The 18,530-nt window shown below is 49.6% G+C and overlaps 1 protein-coding gene across 1 annotated transcript in view; it reads left to right on the forward strand.

Moving 5' to 3' along the window:
- The window catches only part of ADARB2 (adenosine deaminase, RNA specific B2 (inactive)), a 168,593-nt gene that overhangs the window by 45,140 nt on the left and 104,923 nt on the right, over positions 1 to 18,530 (forward strand). The window lies entirely within an intron of this gene.

Here is an 18,530-nt window from a genome sequence, read left to right on the forward strand (position 1 = left end):
AAGAGTGAAGTCAGGTGTTGTCTGTGATGACACCAATGTTAGGAAACGGGGCAGGGCAACAGCAGGGCCCGTCCCCAGACGGGCTGACAGGGAAGGACAGCTGGCATCGGCGGCTCTGCCCTTCAGTGACTTGGTTGCTGAGTGTTCTGCAGCAGGAGCACTAGAGGAGGTGAAATGCATGTTAGGTAGCAGTTTGGGTGGAGTGTCTCACTGGGGAGTCTGGAGAAAGGGAAGCGAATGTGAATCATCGCCTCAGTCATTCCACCCAGAGGCAGGGGCCTGAGCGGCAGCCACACGGAGGGGAGGGTCAGAGGGTCCAACCCTCACCTGGGAGCAGAGGGCTCCGAACAAGGGCAGGCTGGGACCTGGTGTCAGCAACCTCCCTCTGGCCCTTTCACACCAGCGACGGGTCTGCTTTCTCACGCTGGTTCACCTTTGCTCATGCGAAAAACACTTTCATAGTGCCGTCCATGTGTCAGGAAAGAGTCTTATCCCTTGTCCTTCCAAGTCTTGTAACTGCTTATATATGCAAATTACCTTCTGTCTTAGCATTTTCAAAATTGTCGGTAGGCATCACTAATGTATTAGAGGCAGGAAAGTATCTTTATTCACTTTGGTGTCAATCGCGGGGAGGAACATAGTTCAAATGCACTCAGTGCAGTGCAGGTAAGTCCCCAGTAACTGTGAGGTGTTGCTACCATGGCTGTCCCGATCACCTACCTCGCAGCCCCTGGGTCAGAACCTGCCGTCACTTTGGGAAGCCTTGTATCAGTGGAAGGAGGCAGGGTGCTGCCCAGACCTCGGGGAGCAGGAAGGAGCCACAGCGACCAAACGCACAGGACAGATGCCTCGAGCTGAGTCACAGTGCTCAGAAAGCACTGATGGGAGGGGGGTCCTCCGCTCGAAGCTCATTGAGTGAGGGAGAGAGACTGTCCAACAAGAGCCCAATCGAGGGACGGCTGTTTCTCCTGCTATCTCTGCCCCCAACGCCATCAGTCATTTCCACGTATTTGTTGAACCTTCTCAAGAGCGGGTTGTAGGGATTTAGACCATCATCTCCATCGGTCTTGCCTTTCAGCCCACCCCCAAATAACACGCAATCCACATAGAAACGGGGTGTTTGAAAGAAGGTGGGGATCGAAGGTCCCTGAGCACCTCCTGCCAGAAGAATTCAGCCTCATTTCTCCCTCCTGGCACCTCCATTTTATATTGTTTTCTCTCTTTTTCCTTCTGATCCTGTTTCTCCGTTAACTGTAACTTAAGCTTGCCACCACGCCCAAGGAAGCCACTATGCGCCCCACAAGCTGGCTGAGCCCAGGTGGCCCAAGGCCTCCATATCACCTGTCCTCTCACCTCCTTCCCCAGAAGGCCCACCTGCAGAGCGTGCAGTGGTGTGTCCCCTCGTCTTCCGGCCTGTCGTTCCTGGAGTGGCCACGCCACCAAAAGCCCTCACGGCCCCACATTTCCTGTTCAGTAAGAAACGTTCGTTCCCCCTTGCACCCACTCTCCGCCCACCCACCCCAAATGAGCATTGAGGGATATCAGGGAGCTGCAGCCGAGACGTGTTCCTCTCGTGTCGTCACCCCCGAGCTCGCGCGGTGGAGGAGCCAGGCAGCACCACTGCTTCGTAACAGTCATTTGACCCCAGAAAGCAGCACATCAGTTAAAGCCTCAGCTGCTAAATTATTTTTCTCTGACAGTCTGCTAACCACCCCGACGGGATGATGGAGGGCTCGGAGCAGCGAGAGGGCTGAGGGCCATCCATCACACTCGGGCACTGCAGTCCTGAGGCTCGTTACCGGGCCCTCGACCCGTCCCCGGGCTGGGTGGGGCCCAGTGGGTCAGGGGACCCAGGACCAGGTGCCACTGGCGGCTTCATTAAATTCAAATCCTGTCTGGCACACAGTCTGGATGCAGGGACTGATCTTTACAAAGCAATTCCAAGAGTCCCTGTAAAGGCTGCTCTGCTCTCCTGCTTGGCCCAACACTGTCTATGCAGCAGGCGCCTGGTCCGGCTGGTCCGGCTGATCCTGTTGGCACCGTGGTCCTGAGCTCCTGTTCCCTTCGCCATCCTGCGTAGCTGCACTGTTCGCACCTGCTCAGGGACATCATGCCCGGGCACCCTGTCCTGGCTGGGCTCCCAGAACCACCACCCACACTCCCTGAAGGCAGGTCCCCCCACCACTGACCATGGAGGACACTCCCCAAGGCCACCGGGGGGAGGCAGACAGTCGACAATGGAGAGACGTAATTTCAGGAACTTGGGTACCGGCACCAATATTTAATGTCTTTTGCCCCAAGTCCTGGGTTCTCCCTACACAGGGGACAACAAGCCAAGCATCTGGTTCTGACACCCGTGTTGGTCACACGTGTACAGAAGCAAACATGTCTCTGCTTTACCCAAAGGCTCGGTCTTGTGTGAATGAAGCTTCAGAAGCAGCCCTCATGTTACCTCTGTAGGGAAGTAATGAAATTAAGTAATGCTACCACTTTAAGTAGTATCAACGAAAAAACATTTCAGACGTGACAGTGCCCAGGGGCATGCACAAAATGCAGGAGGTGCTAGAAGGAGGGCCAGGGACCTGCCCAGCGATGGCTCATACGACTGCACTGCCAGGTAACCTGCCCTTTGGACCCTCAGGGCTCCCGGCCTCCGTCTGGGGAGCAGGACCAGCAGAGCGGGCTGGACGCTTGCTCATCATCAAGACAATCCTGACTGAGCATCACTCCCAACACCCTTCAGGTAAAGAGGTTGGTGCCACTGCACTCGTGGTCCAATCACCGACTTTCATCGTCCAGTCATCGAAAGAGAGAAGCAGGCCTCCTCCCAGGTAACACCGCATCCTTCTCCAAGCAGCTTGTTTCCACCTCGATTTTGGGAGAGCGATTTCTAAAGAATGATGTTCTCCATAAAGATGAAGATCACAGGGCTTGGTTTCTCCAGGATCTGGTTCTCACCATCTACTCTCTCAGAATGAGGCTAGTTCTAATCCTACAATTTCATGAGGTATGACTTCAGGTCTCATAGGCAGAATGCTGAGACCAAGGCTTTATTGGTTTTTCTAAACCGCAGTACAGACCTAACTGGCCTCACACTGCCCGCTCTGTGCCGAGGACACCCTGGAACAGCGGCCGATGCCACAGCAACATCCCTGCTCGGCCAGACCTTCACCAGGTCCCTGTTCTCTCAGAAGCACTGATGGCAGGAACGACAGTGACAGTTACTTCACTGTCATTGCACATGGAAATTTCTTCTAAAATCCCTCCCTCATGAGGGTTTTGCAGGCTTTGTAGATGCTTAACAGTACATTTATACAATATACTAGAGACCCGGTGCATGAAATTCATGCACAGAGGGTGGAGGTGGGGGGCGGGGGGGAGGTCCTTCAGCCCTGCCTGCACCCTCTAACAATCCGGGACCACTGGCTCCTAACCGCTTGTCTGCTTGCCTACTTAATTGCCCCTAACCACTCTGCTTGCCTGCCTCATTGCCCTTAACCGCCTCTGCCTGCCTGCCTGATTCCCCCTAACCACTCTGCCTGCCTGATCGCCCCAACTGCTCACCTGCCTGCCTCATTGCCCCTCATATTACACTTTTATTATTATAGATATGAAGTGTGATATAATAAATATTTATACAATACACATTTACACAATGTATATACAGAATGCACATATAAATAAATACTTATACCACGATATACAATGCACAATATACATTGATAGAGTAGCCTCTACCATCTGACTTCCTACTGAAACAAGTTTGGTGCCTTTTTGGTAAGAGCTAAATATGTATTTAAGTCTGTGTGTTCTCAATACTGTTTGGCATTTTCAAATATAGTTAATATTTCTTAAGCAGAGTCTATAAAGCAGGCCTTCCCACTTGCCTCGTTATTCTGCAGCCACGATTCATGCTGGTGACGGTGGTGACTATGGGGAGATTTTATTAGGAGCTGATATTCTCAGGCTCGCTGGGCCCCGTATTGTTCTAGGTGCTTTACATACAATAACACTTTCAAGACTGATAAACACCTGGGAGGGGCACGTTCACGTTCCAATCACCCAGATGAGGACACTGAGGTGCAGGAAGACCAAGTCCTCTGCTCAGAGTCCAGCTGGTGAGGGTGGGGCCAGGAGGACAATAAGGGAGCCCTCAGACGCCAGCCTGCCTCTGCCCCGACTCCAGCACCTGCACAGGCCTGTTAAGGAGACGCAGCACCGTGTGACCGGGCACCGTGACAGTGACTCAAGGGTGCGTGTTGCTCGTTCAAGACAGGGAGCAAGAGGTGCTGACTGACTGAGAGGTCCCAGAGCTTGGCCACATGATCGGAAAGTGGGCCCCCAGGGCCAGGGCCCCACTCCCACAGCTGAGTCCCACAGATGGAACACCAGAGCTCAGGATGGGGCGGACTTGGGGGCACGTTCAGAACTCTCTGTCAGGGGGTCCCTCACTGGGCTGACCCCCCTCGGAGCCCGGGGTGGCTGGGAGCTCGCCAATGGCCCCCACACTGGGAGATCACCTCCGTCAGCATGGAGCCTGCCCTTCTCTGGGAGGCTTTGTTGGGCGACCAGGTCCCCTCTTCCTTGGAGACACATTCTTACACTGAAAGGAGAGGGACAGCCAATGGAAGAATGCCAGCATGTAAATGAGCCAGAGACAGCGAAGAAGACTGGTCAAGACGGGGAGGGGCTCCTGGCAGCTGCAGGGTGCCCATGAGAGATGGGAAAGAAATGCAGGGAAGGGAGGGGTCCAAGCTTGCCATTTGCAACATCTTGGAAGGGCTTTGTCCCTTGCAAACTTCAGCTCCTTGGCCCAGCAGTGACCTCCCCCTCTGTGCTGTCCTTGGCTGTGGGGGCATGTTGCTACTTGCATCTGGCCTCTGGCCTCTGCTCCCCCAAGGCCCCAGAAGACCCACGGGGAGGCCAGCTGCCTGTAGAGAGACCCCTATTCTCAGGATGGAGCAGAGAGCTCCCCGTGGTGCTGACCGGCTGAGCGGCCCTACAGCTGCTCCATCTACATCAAGCATGTCAAACTCAAAGGCTAACACGGGCCAAATAAACAAGGCATGCAGCCCGCAGGCAGCAAGTTTGACATGTTTGACCTACATGGGTGGTGCATGGTAGGCTGTGCACACTGGGTCCAAGAGGGGGCACTGGAACCTGGCTCCTCCTTGTCTCTGCTTCTCCTAGGCCTCACATTCCAAACTCTTGTGCTTCCCACGTGAGTTCTGGTCCCCTGGGAATCAGGAGGCAAGAGAACGGTGGGGTGCAGGGGGTGTCCTGGGTGAAAGGGAGTGAGGTCTGTGGCGCCTGCAGGCCGGAGCAGGATTGTGTGGGAAGGCCGCCAGGCAGGATGCAGAGGCCATGTCTGGGCTAGGCCACGAGGTGGCACAAGTCCAGCCACAGAGGCAGGGAGGCCGGTTGCAGATGTGACATGGCTGGACAGCTGCCACTGGGACACCTGCGGGCCTCAGAGGCACTTTACTGGGTGCTGCCCAGTGCTTGCCCTGCAAGGGGCAGGGCCCTCTCAGGAGTTAAAGCTCTGCTCCCACCGGCCCACGTGGGGGACCCACACCTCAGGCCCTGGCCCCGTCCTAAGGAAATGTGAGCAAAGCAGGCAGTGGTGATGCCTTGAGAAGCATTAAGGCCGGCTTCCCTCCTTAGACTCTCAGGAAGCTGCAAGGAACGTTCTTCCCATCAAACTATCTGGTAGTCACTCCCACTATGTGGTGCTCAGCTAACCCACCAACCACCATGAGCGCCCTGGGGCCATATGCAATCTCTCTCTCTCTCTCTCTCTCTCTCTCTCTCTCTCTCTCTATTTCTCTGTCTCTCTCTGTTTTTCTGTATCTCTCTGTCTCTCTGTACCTCTCTATTTCTCTGTCTCTCTGTATTTCTCTGTCTCTCTGTCTGTTTCTCTGTCTCTGATTTTCTGTCTCTCTATATATCTCTCTGTATCTTTGTATCTCTGTCTCTCTCTCTGTCTCTCTGTCTCTATCTGCCTCCTCTGTATCTCTCTGTTTCTCTGCCTCTCTCTGTCTCTCTGTCTCTCTGTCTCTCTCTATCCCTCTGTCTCTCTGTATTTCTCTGTCTCTCTGTTTCTCTGTCTCTGACTTTCTGTCTCTCTCTATATCTCTGTCTCTCTATATATCTCTCTGTATCTCTGTCTCTGTGTCTCTCTCTGTATCTCTGTCTCTTTCTGTCTGTCTCTGTCCCTCCCTTCACTTTTCCACCCTCACTTTCCAATTACCCTGAGTTTATTCATCCCCTTTCAGCGGGGTGGGCAAAAGTAGGTTCACAGCTGTAGTATGTAAAACAGTTTGTTTTGTATTATATATTTTTCCATATGAACAACTGTAAAACTACTTTTGCCCATCCCTGCATTGGATGCTCTACATACATGTGATTCTATGTAAGCGCTGTGTCAGGGGGCATGTATGCAGCATGTACTATGGGCTGGGCCTGATGGACGTGCCTCCAGGATTACCCAGGTTCTGGCAGAGAATGAGCAGACGATCTGAGCATCGACATCGTGTCCTGGGCTTTGCGACCTGTGTGTTTGCATTTCCATCTTGGGCAGCTGACAGGTCACAAGACTCCCATCCTGGGTCAGGGGGTGAACATGGTCCAGGGAGATGGGAGTTGGCATGGCCTCCCGCGTCAGACCGCCTGGCCCTCACTCACTGTGGGGCCTCCCCGCTTCCTTTTGGTGCCTCATTTCCTGGCCTGTAAAGTGAGATGATCGTGAAAGTGTTTACCTTGCATGATGGTGGGAGAATGAAATGGTTAATATATGCAAAGTGCTTATAATAGCACTTGGCACAGGGAATTCCCGTGTTTGTCATTCTTACTCCAGGGACGCTGGCTGTGGGCATGTGGCACAGGGGGACACACAGGTCATCGGGAGGAGGCAGGGCAAATGTTCCAAGAAAAATTTAGATTTGCTCCTCTAATCCCATTGAGGGGGGCAAGGGGAGAGAGTGGGAGGGGGTGCATCTTCTAAAATAACCAACCTGGGGCTCAGGCTGGGTGGGGAGGTGGGAGCCGGGGCCTCGACTGCCCTTAGCTGCACTAAGAGGCCCTCGGGCTTCTTTGGGCCTCAGTTCGCTTTCTGCCGTCATGCTCCAAGCAAATAGAAGCCAGTGCAAGAGGCCCATGTGCCAGCACACTGTGTACAACATGGGCCCAATATGCTAGCAGCCACTTACTGTATAACATTTAAGAGTAACACACACAAACACGCCACCATGTTGACACGCAATCTGTAGCATTCTGTCCAAAACCAGAGCTTGTATTTTCTCACTCCAGCAGTGTTTCCCATTACAGTCTAGTTTCCCAGACCGAAGGGGACAAAACTGGGGACAGCAGCAGGTGGAGGAAGCTGAGGTGACACAGCAATCTGTGCTCATTGTGGCTGTCCCCGGGGGCCTCCCCTCCTCATGGTGGTGTCCAGAGAGGGACATGAGGGAGAAACCCCCTCCGATTCTCTTACCTTTTGCTCCTGGCACCAGGGTCCTTGAGAAGGCTTGCAGACTGGCTGTGTGTCCCAGGCTGTTTAAATCTATTGCATCCTGAGGTCATACATGTCTGTTCCACCCTCAGCTCTCTGGAGCAATCTGGAATGCAAGGACTCAGAGATGTTCAGATCCAGTTTCTCCCTCCTCATACGGCCGTATTTTTTTTAAAGTAAAATGCAGTGACTACCCCTGTTCTCCCAGGGCTGGAGTGAAACCTGGGTTCACAGTGTCACTGTCCTTCCTGTCACTTGGACCTCTCTGAGCTCACATGCCCTCCTGCCCCCTCCCCATCTTGTCACCTCCATCTGCACTTGCTAGGGCTCAATGATGGAGGGTGGAACTACAGTTTGTGACAATAGCACCACAATTAAACATTTTTGAAATGCATTTTTCTAAATTCATGCGCCCAGTGGAACTGTGCGAGCACTTAAAAACATAAGCCTTCAGAATAAAAATCACCCTACAAACCCCATGCAGGAGAGGCTGTTGTAAGGGGGGGTTGGGGGGCACTTTCCCTGAGGTGGTGATTCCAAGGAGGCAGTGAAGACGCCGTCTTCTGCCCGCAGGGTGCGTCTCTCCACGGCTTAGCCATGCGCGATGGTGTCAACGTCAGCATAAGGAAGAGTATTTGGTAAAGTGACTCAGTTTGCCTGGTTTGGGGAGAGTTTTGATTCATTTATCTAGACTGAGAAGCTGGAGTGAATAGGACCCTTCCGTTAAATGCCCGTGTTGGCCGGCAGCACCCATGGAGTGTCACTCAGGGCCCCAACGCCAGGAGACAGGAAGCAGGAATGCCCAGGACATGGAGGCAGCTATGCAGCAACTGGCTTTCCTCCCATAGAACCTCATCCCTACTAGAAGGGACACATCTGAGCCTCAACCACAGGAGGGCAGGAAGGCTCAGGCACTTCAGAACTTCGGATTGGGGTCCCCATGCCTGGAACCTCCAGAGGGCCAGGAAACAGGTGCCCCCCAGGAGGACAAGGCATCAGCTACAGGGGCCTTTGCTGTGAGAATGGCGTCACAGGCAAAGCGTGGGAAAGTGAAGGGTGGGGGAACCTGATGAAACCAGGGAAGAAGAAAAGCCTTACCAGAGGAGGGCGAGTTTGACGTGCAGGTCTGGAAGCACCCCCAGACGACTGGAACAGCGTGAGGAAAGGCCCGGGGAGGATGTGTGTCACAGCGCAGGGCCGAGTTGGCAGTGCCCGCTGGAAGGAGAGGCATCAGTGGTTGCAGAGGGGCTGGGTCTTCCCAGAGGAGTTGTTTGCAGCTGCGGGAGCCCCTGAGGGATCATGTGGCCAAGCGAGGCCTCGGGGTGTGTGGGGGGATGGACAAGAGTGGGACAGAGACTGCAGTGTGGTTTTAGGCCATCACGTTTTAGAAACCTGAGGGACAACCGGGTTAAATCCAGCTCCACCCCATACAGCTGGGTGCCCTTGGGCACCTCCCTCAAAACCTCTGCGTGACCTGGTCTGTGAAATGGGCAGCTTCTCCGCAGGAGGAGGGGCTGAGCGCCTCTGAGGCCGAGGGCAGTGGCGGGGGAAGGCTAAGTGACCGACGTCCGTGTCTACTGTCCTGTGACTTGGTCTTTGGTTCAGCCAGGAGGTCAGACAATGGTAGCACCTTAGAACCGCGGACCCAGCCCCTAATGGGATAGAAAAGGCCCCAGGTCCTGTGGAAGGGAGAGAGTTGCCCACGGACAGGGGCGAGTGAGTGGGAGAAGCGGGGTGGTACCTTGCTGGTTTCAGGACGTGAAGTTTGCTCCTGCAAAACTTGGATTTTATGAGGAGGCTTCAGTGACTTCAAAGGAAGAAAAGCCCGGAATTCGCTTTGTATAGACACCATGTCTAGTAAACCTAGAGGCATCTTTATCCAGAATTTTACTTTGCACTTCAGATTCCAAAGAGGTGACAACTCCAGCAGCCTGTGACCAGACACCATGCAGACAGCACCCTTCTCTGTCTGAACCAAGACCCACAATCAAAGAAAACCAAAATCCTGACCCATGCAGAGAACACAGCGAACTGAAACTGTGTGTTGGCAGAAACACGTTTTTAAAATCCGACCTCTTTTCCCAGTTGACTTCTCACCCAGTTGAGATGGAGGCGCCAGGTAGACAGGGATCAGAATGTCAGCTGCTGATGGAGATGCTGGACCGGCTCAGATGCTTGAGGACAGGCTTCCTAACCCCAACTGCGCCAGGTTCCTACCAGTCACAAGTGTAGCTGGACGCTGCAGACACTTCTCCACCCAGCCCAGACCCGCCTGGGCATCACGAGCACGGCCTCTGCAGGTCTGTGACCCCAGAGAGGATGAGGGAACACCAGGCCCCAAAGACCCCAGTCGGATGAATCACTCTCCTTCACCCCGAAGCCCAAACCACAGGGCTGTTTTAATGAGTAAATGAGACATCCTGGCACATTTAGCTGCGGGAAGGAGTGCCGTAGGACAGGTGGTTTTCTGGATGACGCTAATTGAGTTCTAGACCACTGTGCTTGGGGCCACAGAACACGTGAAGGCTGACAAACCCATGTGTGACGTGCTTCCTTTCCAATTAGCTGTCAGTGTCCCAGCTCTCTCAGGAAACCGCGTTAGAATGCAAGAGAGCAAACGTGATGCCACAGAATAGCCTCGAAACGCCACGGTTTATGTCAAAAGCAGATCATCCCAAACCTTTGTGTTTTGTTGTTGGGAATACTTCTTGCACTCTGCACGCGACCTCCGAGAGGTGGGTGCCTGTCGTAGATGAGCGCTCCCTCCATCTTAGCAGGACGAGGACAACCTGTGGGGACAGTACCTGCTCAGCTTTGCAAGGTGAGGAAAGCTCTCTTTCTTACTGAAAGGACTGACTTGGAAATTATTCAAACTTTGGCACCAATCTGATATTTTTTCTTCATTTGTCTACATTAATCCCTTTTGTAATCAAAGCAGGTGGGAGGAGGGAGGCAGACGGGAAAGTGAGACCAACCAAAGCGCAGGCCCTGGTCTGAAAGAGCCACTTCATAACCTCTAAGCGACAGAGGTTCTGACGACCCCACACAAAAATAGCGGTTGGCAGGACTGGGATCCAAAAGGGTGGCCTCTGTCTTCTCCTCTAAGAGCTGGGTCAGTAGAAGGAAAGGGAGACGCTTTGCAGCTGTGACTGTGTCATGGCTGTTTCAGACTCAAACCTTGTCCACGTTTTCAGTAGGGGAAACTGTTAGCTCTGCAGAAAGGCTGCTGTGGGCTGGGCAGGGGGCCAGGCTGGCGTCAGGGCTGCACAGGAGAGATGCTGGCAGGCAAGGAAAGCTACAAGCCATCCAAGCAAGAATCAGAAAGGATCGCAGGAGAGGAATGATGCTTCAAATCCAGAGCACAGGGCCCTACAGAGACTGCTGGCGACTGGGATGTGGACGTGAGTTAGGACTGAAGTGGACGTCAGTGTGAGCGAGCTGGCAGGCAGCCTCCGAGCCCTGTAAAGGAGCAGACAGCCCGTCCACCACTGGGCACCACTGGCTGCAGGAGCAAAGGAGGCCACCAACTTGTTCTCTTCCAGCTGAGAAATTCCTCACCGCACCCCTCCCTTCCCCCACGCAGGAATTTCAGGAGCCATCCAGAGACTGGGACTCTCATTAAAGGAACCCACCCCGTCCTCATGGGAGCCATCCCACATGGAAAACTCACACAGTTTTTAAAGTCTGCATCATTCTAGACAAAATCATTCTGATTTTTCTTGTTTTGGTACTTCCCCTATACAGTAGGGTTATTGGGGGCAGGGGGCTAGAAGAAAGAGGGAATGGCTAAAGCAAAACATTTTATTTGACAGCAATTAGAAGAAGAGAAATTGGAAATGGGGAAAGAATGATACAAATAAAGTTTTTCTGAAATGCAGTTCTTGGGGAGCAGAAGCAGCGAACTGGCTGACAGTCCATTGAAACTGTGCAGCTCCAGGCAGCTAACTTTGGGCCGGGTGAGTTTACTAGTAAGTATGCAGGGCTGGGCTTGGGCAGTGGCCTGTGATGAAGTGCTCACCAGCCGGCAGGACTGAAAGGAGAAATGGCTGTCACGTTGTCAATCTGCTTCCTGTTCCCAACACAACTCCCCAGAGTTGGGAGCTGTGGTTCTCCCTCCATGTTTCTCCATGTGGGCCTGCCTCACTGACTGTTTCTCATTTAAAATAGATGGTTGTGTTCAGGACACGATATAATGTGCGCAATGATTCCAGTTCGCTGTGCAAAGCACCGTGGCCACACTAAGGGACAAGGCAGTCCCAGCGGAAAACACCCGTGTGCAGTGTCACAGTACATGGAACTGACAGGACCCAGAGACGCCGGGATTGGACTGTGACTCAGACATGGACTCCACAATTACACATCTTCATGAATAAGGGGTCCTTTTTATAGTCTAACTGGTCATCTTGGAAGATTTTATGATTCACTCCCTTAAGGTCTCCTGGAAGTTGAAAATTGGAATTAAATACAATGAAGTCGATATAGTAAGATGGTATGGATAATTGGAATGACCTAAGAAAAGAATCAGTGACATAGATTCCATTCTAAGCCTTCCACCCACCTCCATGACAATGATGAGGAGAGGGGTCGGGGGAAGGGAAGGGCAGTGAACTCAAAGAAACCTGACCACTGGTCTAGCACCTGGCAATTCACAACAGCCTTTCTTTCACCTGTCACAGGAGCCCTGTCTACCTGTCCATTCCCTTCAGTGACACAGCAGTGCCGCTAGTTTGTAGGGAGAATTGGAATCCTGAGTGGAAATCGCTCTGGGCATTGTGTCTTTCCCAATCCATGTTGGTTTTTTTGTGTTGTTGGTTTTTTTTGGCCAAGTGTTGAAATCTAATTTGTAGACAAGTACACACACACACACACACACTCATTAACGTGGACTATATGGCTGTACTTTATACTTCTCTCCCAGTAATTAAAAACTTTGTAAAAGTCAGTATTTGGTTATACATAAAACTCACACAGCAAATCTTACATACAAAAAAGAGACCATTTTCTTTGAATTCATGCTACAGTCACCCAGTTCCACAGGTTCCTGCTGGCTGATGCCTCGGGCACCCTCTGCTCCCAGGCTCAACTCTGCTTCCCTGGGAAGAGGAGAGGAGCGGGGGACATGGCCGCGGAAAGGCCACTGCCACTGAGAATCGCTGGTGAAGACCAGAAGTAATGAGCTGAACCTTCCTGACGGTAATTCTTCCCAGCACTGAGGACTGTCATAAAACTCCCCCTGGCAGCCCTCAGCGGACGAGAAGTGTAATATGTTCTACAGAGAACTTCTGTGGTCTCCTGGGGGTGAGCAGACCACGGGAAATGGCCTTTCCTGGATGAACACCTTGTAACTCAGAAGCAGCTGAACCTAAATGGAGTTGCAAAGGTCACTCTTATTTTATAACAAGAAGAAATATCCAAGGAACCTTCAAACCCTTCATTCCCCTTCCACAGCCATGCGGTACTCATACATCATAATATGGAATTATCTGCCTTTCTACAGCAAGGATATTCATTTAATAAATATTTGGGGTGGGGGTCCGACAATGTAATAAGAATCTCAAGGGATGCAAAGATGTGCAAGAATTCACTAATTACAGCATTAGACACCAGTGTTTAAGACACTAAGGAAACAAAGGTAAACCTGATAAAGCTCATTAAGAAACTCACGGTGAGCATGAGACGCAGACCCGAAAATAATCACCTGACAATGAGATAATCACCTTCATGGAGGTGCTACTACATCCCATAAGTGTCTGATTATTGCAAAGTGAGTAACATTTTAAATGTGTTACAGAATCCAGTTGTGTGAATGCCCCCTGAAGTGAACAGCCTAGGGTACAGCAAAGAAATTTTGAAATGAGTTTGTGCTGAATTTATGCATTCCATAAATTTGAATGTTTTCCTGTAGGAGTTTCTTAAAATGGGGGACACGTTTAGAAATCAGTGGACTTTAAAAACAAATTATTTTTGAATAAGGGCTAATTATGTTTTCATTTGTTATGAAGATATATGGAAACATGCTGTGAATGGTCATATTAACCACAATAGCCAAATGTGAAAACACATTTAGCACCATTCAAATCCAAATTCAGTGTGAAGGCACTTGGAAGGCAGTTTATTTGTGATGTAAACATATCTCTGACTTGTTTGCACGAAGTAGGATAAACCAAGCAGTGAGCTAGTTGCAAAAACAATGAGATAATCAAGATGTGCAAATTTTGCTTTGATGACTTTTGAAATCTGAGAAAAGTGACAGTGTTTCCTATTTAGACAGGAACTTATTTATTCTTATTTAAAATATATAAAAATGTTCCTTGCCCGGCCAGTGTAGCTCAGCGGTTGAGCATCAACACCGGAACCAAGAGGCCACCAGTTTGATTCCCAATCAGAGCACAGGCCCAGGTTACAGGCTCAATCCCTGGTGGGGAACATGCAGGAGGCAGCTGATTAATGATATTTCTTTCTCATCTTTCTATCTCTCTATCCCTCTCCCTTCCTCTCTCTAAAAAAAAATCAATAAAACATTTTTCAAAAGAAACACAAAATTTATATTTAAAAAATGAAATAAAAATGTTCCTTAAGGTTTAGAAAAGACATGAATGACTTCCAAAGTTTGTTCATAGCCAACTAATGGGTTGCAGTCAGGCCTACTTGCAAAGAGACTGGTTCCATGGATCCATCCATCCATCTACCTATCCACTCATCCATCCATCTATCCATCCACCCATCTGTCTGTCTGTCCATCCAACCAAACATGCATCTATCCATTTTACAAATACTTAATGAGCAGGACTCTGTCAGAGGTCATGTGCCAGGTCCTAGGAATACACAGAGGTGAATAAGATAAAGTCCTTGCCCTGGAGAATTGCTCATAACTTGGTCAACAGCTTCCCAAATTGTGGCCAAAAAACTCCCTGCAGACTCTCTGCCTGGGTATCCTATTCAAAAACACAGACACTGGGCACCAGCCCTGGACTTGCCAAATCAGAATACCTTGGGCTGCATTTTTAACAAATACCTTAAATGATTCTTAGTCGTGCTAAAATTTCAGAATTAAACTCTGGGAAAGGTTTGAAATGAAAACAAATAATTACATTTCATTGTGTTGCTGTAGAGATGTGTTAAGAGTTTGGTAAAAGCGAGGAAAGAGGGCTAACTCAGACCCCACGAAATAAAGACCCTTTGTTAGCGATAGATAACACAGCTTGGCTCCTACACACAGGAGCTGCACAAAGAAATTCCACACACCCTGTAAAAACTCAAATGGTAAAATAGGAAGTTAATTTTAACTCTATACAAATGTGTTTGGCTTTGTGGAACAACTTTTCTTATCAAAGGAAAACTCCAATACCCAAGAAATAACCCACCTTGAGAACTTAACGATTCATTTATTAAGGTGGTAAATCTTAATAAAAAAAATTGTTATGGAAGTACCCAAATTGGCAGATGTGAATCACAACTATAACTGTATATAAACATATGCTGTATGCAGCCCAAGCTATGCAGGTATAAATTGTGTGTGTGCAGATGCAAGGACATATTCTTAACTCTCCTGAAGCACACTTCTCGTTAAGAATCAGAGGATTGATCTGTGAGCTCACTTATGACAGCTTCAGAGATTACTGCTGACGGCAAGCGCCCAGCACCAGTCACAGCAATCAAGGCATTTGACAAAATATTTTCAAATGTACGTCACCCCAAAGAGGACCTGATCTCTTTCTTACTACATGTCATCAACTAATTAATCAATAAGAAACTGATCATCTGGATATCTGATGAGCACCCCCTCAACAGCACACATTATCCTCTTCCTCTATATTCTCCATCCATGACTGATGCAAGGAGGTGATGCAGCCAACAGTCTCTCTCTTGTCCTGGTCTCACCCATCCAAAGGTGAAAGGCACATTCTCATAGAAAACACTGCCATTGTGCTTCTGGTCTCATTGTTCCCACTTGTCCCAATAACCTGATGCATAAGCATTTCCATTATGAGGTTATCTGCATTTGTGAAAAGAGCACTGGTGTCCATTTTTTTGTTTGTTTGTTTGTTTGTTTGTTTGTTTTAAATATATTTGTATTGATTTCAGAGAGGAAGGAAAGGGGAGCTAGAGATAGAAACATCAATGATGAGAGAGAATCATCTATAGGCTGCCTCCTCTATGCCCCGCACTGTGGACCGAGCCCACAACCCAGGCATGTGTCCTGACCAGGCATTGAACCGTGACCTCCTGGTTTATAGGTCGACGCTCAACCACTGAGCCACACTGGCAGGACAGGTGTCTGTTTATTTCATCTGGTTGGTGGCAGAGGGAACAGGCCTTGTATTGGAGTTGGGCTGCCCTGGTGCCCTTTGCATCCGTGATGGTGGTAGCATCACCAGCATCGCCAGGAAGCCTGAGTGTGCAGGAGCGACAGGGAGGAGCTGACCTCCAGCAGCGGGTCTTCCCCAATCCAATTTTTGCAAAGCAGCTGCTCCTCCTGATGCAACGTCTCCCTTTCACCTGCTAGACTCTAGTCTACAGTTGGTGACTTGCCTCCCTCTCTTCCCCAGCTGTCACCTTCCTACTGACACACACATTTCTGTGTTCCTGTGTGACCTCCTCTCTGCTAATCACACACTTTCCCTATTTATGAGAACTATGTCTTAGCATGATGAGAAGAACGCACTGAGATAGAAGGACAATTACTTTCTGAGGCCAACCCCCTCTGAGTTACACGAGCAGGCAGTCTGCACAGGGGTGAGGAGCACGGGCTTAGGACCCCTCAGTCCCCGTCTCAATCCTGGCTCTGCCCCGTGACACCCGGCGTGACATTGGGCACATTGCTATTCACTGTGTTCTGTAAGGTTGGGGATGTAGGAGGACCCACTTTTTAGGGCTGTGGGAGGGCAAATGAAAGTGCCTGGTGCACAGGGGGCCGCAACATCCTGCCCAGGATGCAATGCCAGTCGCTTAGCTATTGTGTAATATCGGATAACTCCAACGTAAGCCATTATGGCACCAAGTTAATCACAGCCAAGGGAAAAGTTAGTAAAAATTGAGTATACTCAGCTAAGCCTGGGGCGCTTCTAATGAGCTTGGCAACTGAATGAGAAACGGATCAAGCACTTTGTGTTAATGAGCTTAGGGACTTGGGTTCTGGGCTGGTCACTTGCCATTGGAGTTAGGCACGGGTTCCCTGCAAGCAGTTCTGTGCTGTCAACAAACGCAACTGCTAATAGTTTCCTGGGTTTTCCTGATCTATTTTTGAGGACAGGGAAGGAGATGGTGGGGGTTAGGTGGGAGGAAAGATCAATAACCCAAAATCTAGAGAGAAGGGAAAATATCAAGTGTGCTTCCCTATGTAATCAGATCAATTATTTCCCTCCATCCGGTTTATGCACTCTAAGACCCTTAATCTGAATTCTTTTTCTGTCATGTTGCATGCCTCTGTATCACTTAGCTGCTTTTCTGGCGAGTCCTCCTTTTTTTTCCTTTGGGGGTTTCTTTGTCTACCCATGTTTGATCATACCACCATATCTAGATGTTGAGTCGTTCAGTGGCTGCTCCTTGGGTGGCAGTGGCTCCTCGGGCTGCGGTTGCTCCTCGAGCGGTTGTGGTAGCAGCTGCTCCTCATTTGGTAGCAGCTCCTCTGGTGGGTGCTGTTCACAGTTGTGGTCAGATCAATTATTTTGACTTAATAAATCGTCCTAGCAGGTTTGGCTCAGTGGATAGAGTGTCAGCCTATGGACTGAAGGGTCCCAGGTTTGATTCCGGTCAAGGGCACATGCTTGCGTTGCAGGCTCGATCCCCAGTAGAGGATGTGCAGGAGGCAGCCAATCAATGATTCTCTCTCATCATTGATGTTTCCATCTCTCTCTCCCTCTCCTTTCTTCTCTAAAATCAATAAAAATATATTTTTTAAAAAAACAAAGAAATTTAAAAAATAAATCAATTTAGTCAAACAAAGCATTTGAAAGTTTGGGGAATTTTTTCTCAAATGAATTGATAGTCCTATCTGAAGTAACTTAACCAGTCAGTTTTTCTGTATTGACTAGGTAGTATCACAGAACCAAAATTACAAAAATTTACAAAAGAGGGGGAGGGACAGGTAGAAGGCTTTGTTGCTTAACTTAGTGATTTCTCTCTTATATTTCTCTCCTCCACCCTCAGTGGGCAAGCATCTGTGCTATCTTGAAGTCCCTTGAATTCTATGTCAAAATATCAAAAATACAGCATTCTTTGTTGGAAGGATTTTCATTAATCAGCCAAAGGTATTTCACATCTGTCAGATGTCAAAAAATAAGCATTTCCATCCTTGCCTGTTTGCAGATTCGGGATTTTAACTCACAGGTGCACTAATCCTAAGGTTGACATGTATAACCAGAGGAAAAGGAGGGGCCATTCTGAGTCAGATCAGATCCAAGTCTTGTAGCCTAGCTGACAATCACAAAGGTATCTTTTCTGAAAGCTAACAACCACCACATCGCAGGTAAAAGAGATATCTGACACACCCCTAAAAGCTTGCTAAATAATTCCAATGGATGGGTCCATAATCGATTAGCTTAGTGTGGTAAAGTCTCCAGAATATGGAGTGGATAGATGGTTCACTGGGGTAAAAAAAAAAAAATCTAAAACTTTTAAAACTTTGTATTTAATATCTTTCTATATAATATAAGGCTAATATGCAAATTGTCCCCTCAGGAGTTCGACCGACTGTGAGTTCAACCGCTCGCTATGACATGCACTGACCACCAGGGGGTGGTGTGGAATGAAGGAAGGCCCTGATCGGCAGCAGGCAGCCAGGGGAAGGAAGGCCCTGATCAGCCCTGATCACTGGCCAGACCTAGGGACCCTACCGTGCATGAATTTTGTGCATGAATTTTGGGCCTCTAGTTAGTTTCGTAACTTCATTGAGATATGAATCAGATACAGTCAAACCTTGGTTCACAAACGTCTCCCATCTTGAACAATCTGGACCTGCTTGTTCATGGAAAAAATGTCTCAGTTGTTGAACAACCCTTTCACGCTGATACATCATCAG

The sequence above is a fragment of the Myotis lucifugus genome, unplaced genomic scaffold (assembly GCF_000147115.1).
Source record: "Myotis lucifugus unplaced genomic scaffold, Myoluc2.0 scaffold_47, whole genome shotgun sequence".
NCBI classification, from domain to species: domain Eukaryota; kingdom Metazoa; phylum Chordata; class Mammalia; order Chiroptera; family Vespertilionidae; genus Myotis; species Myotis lucifugus.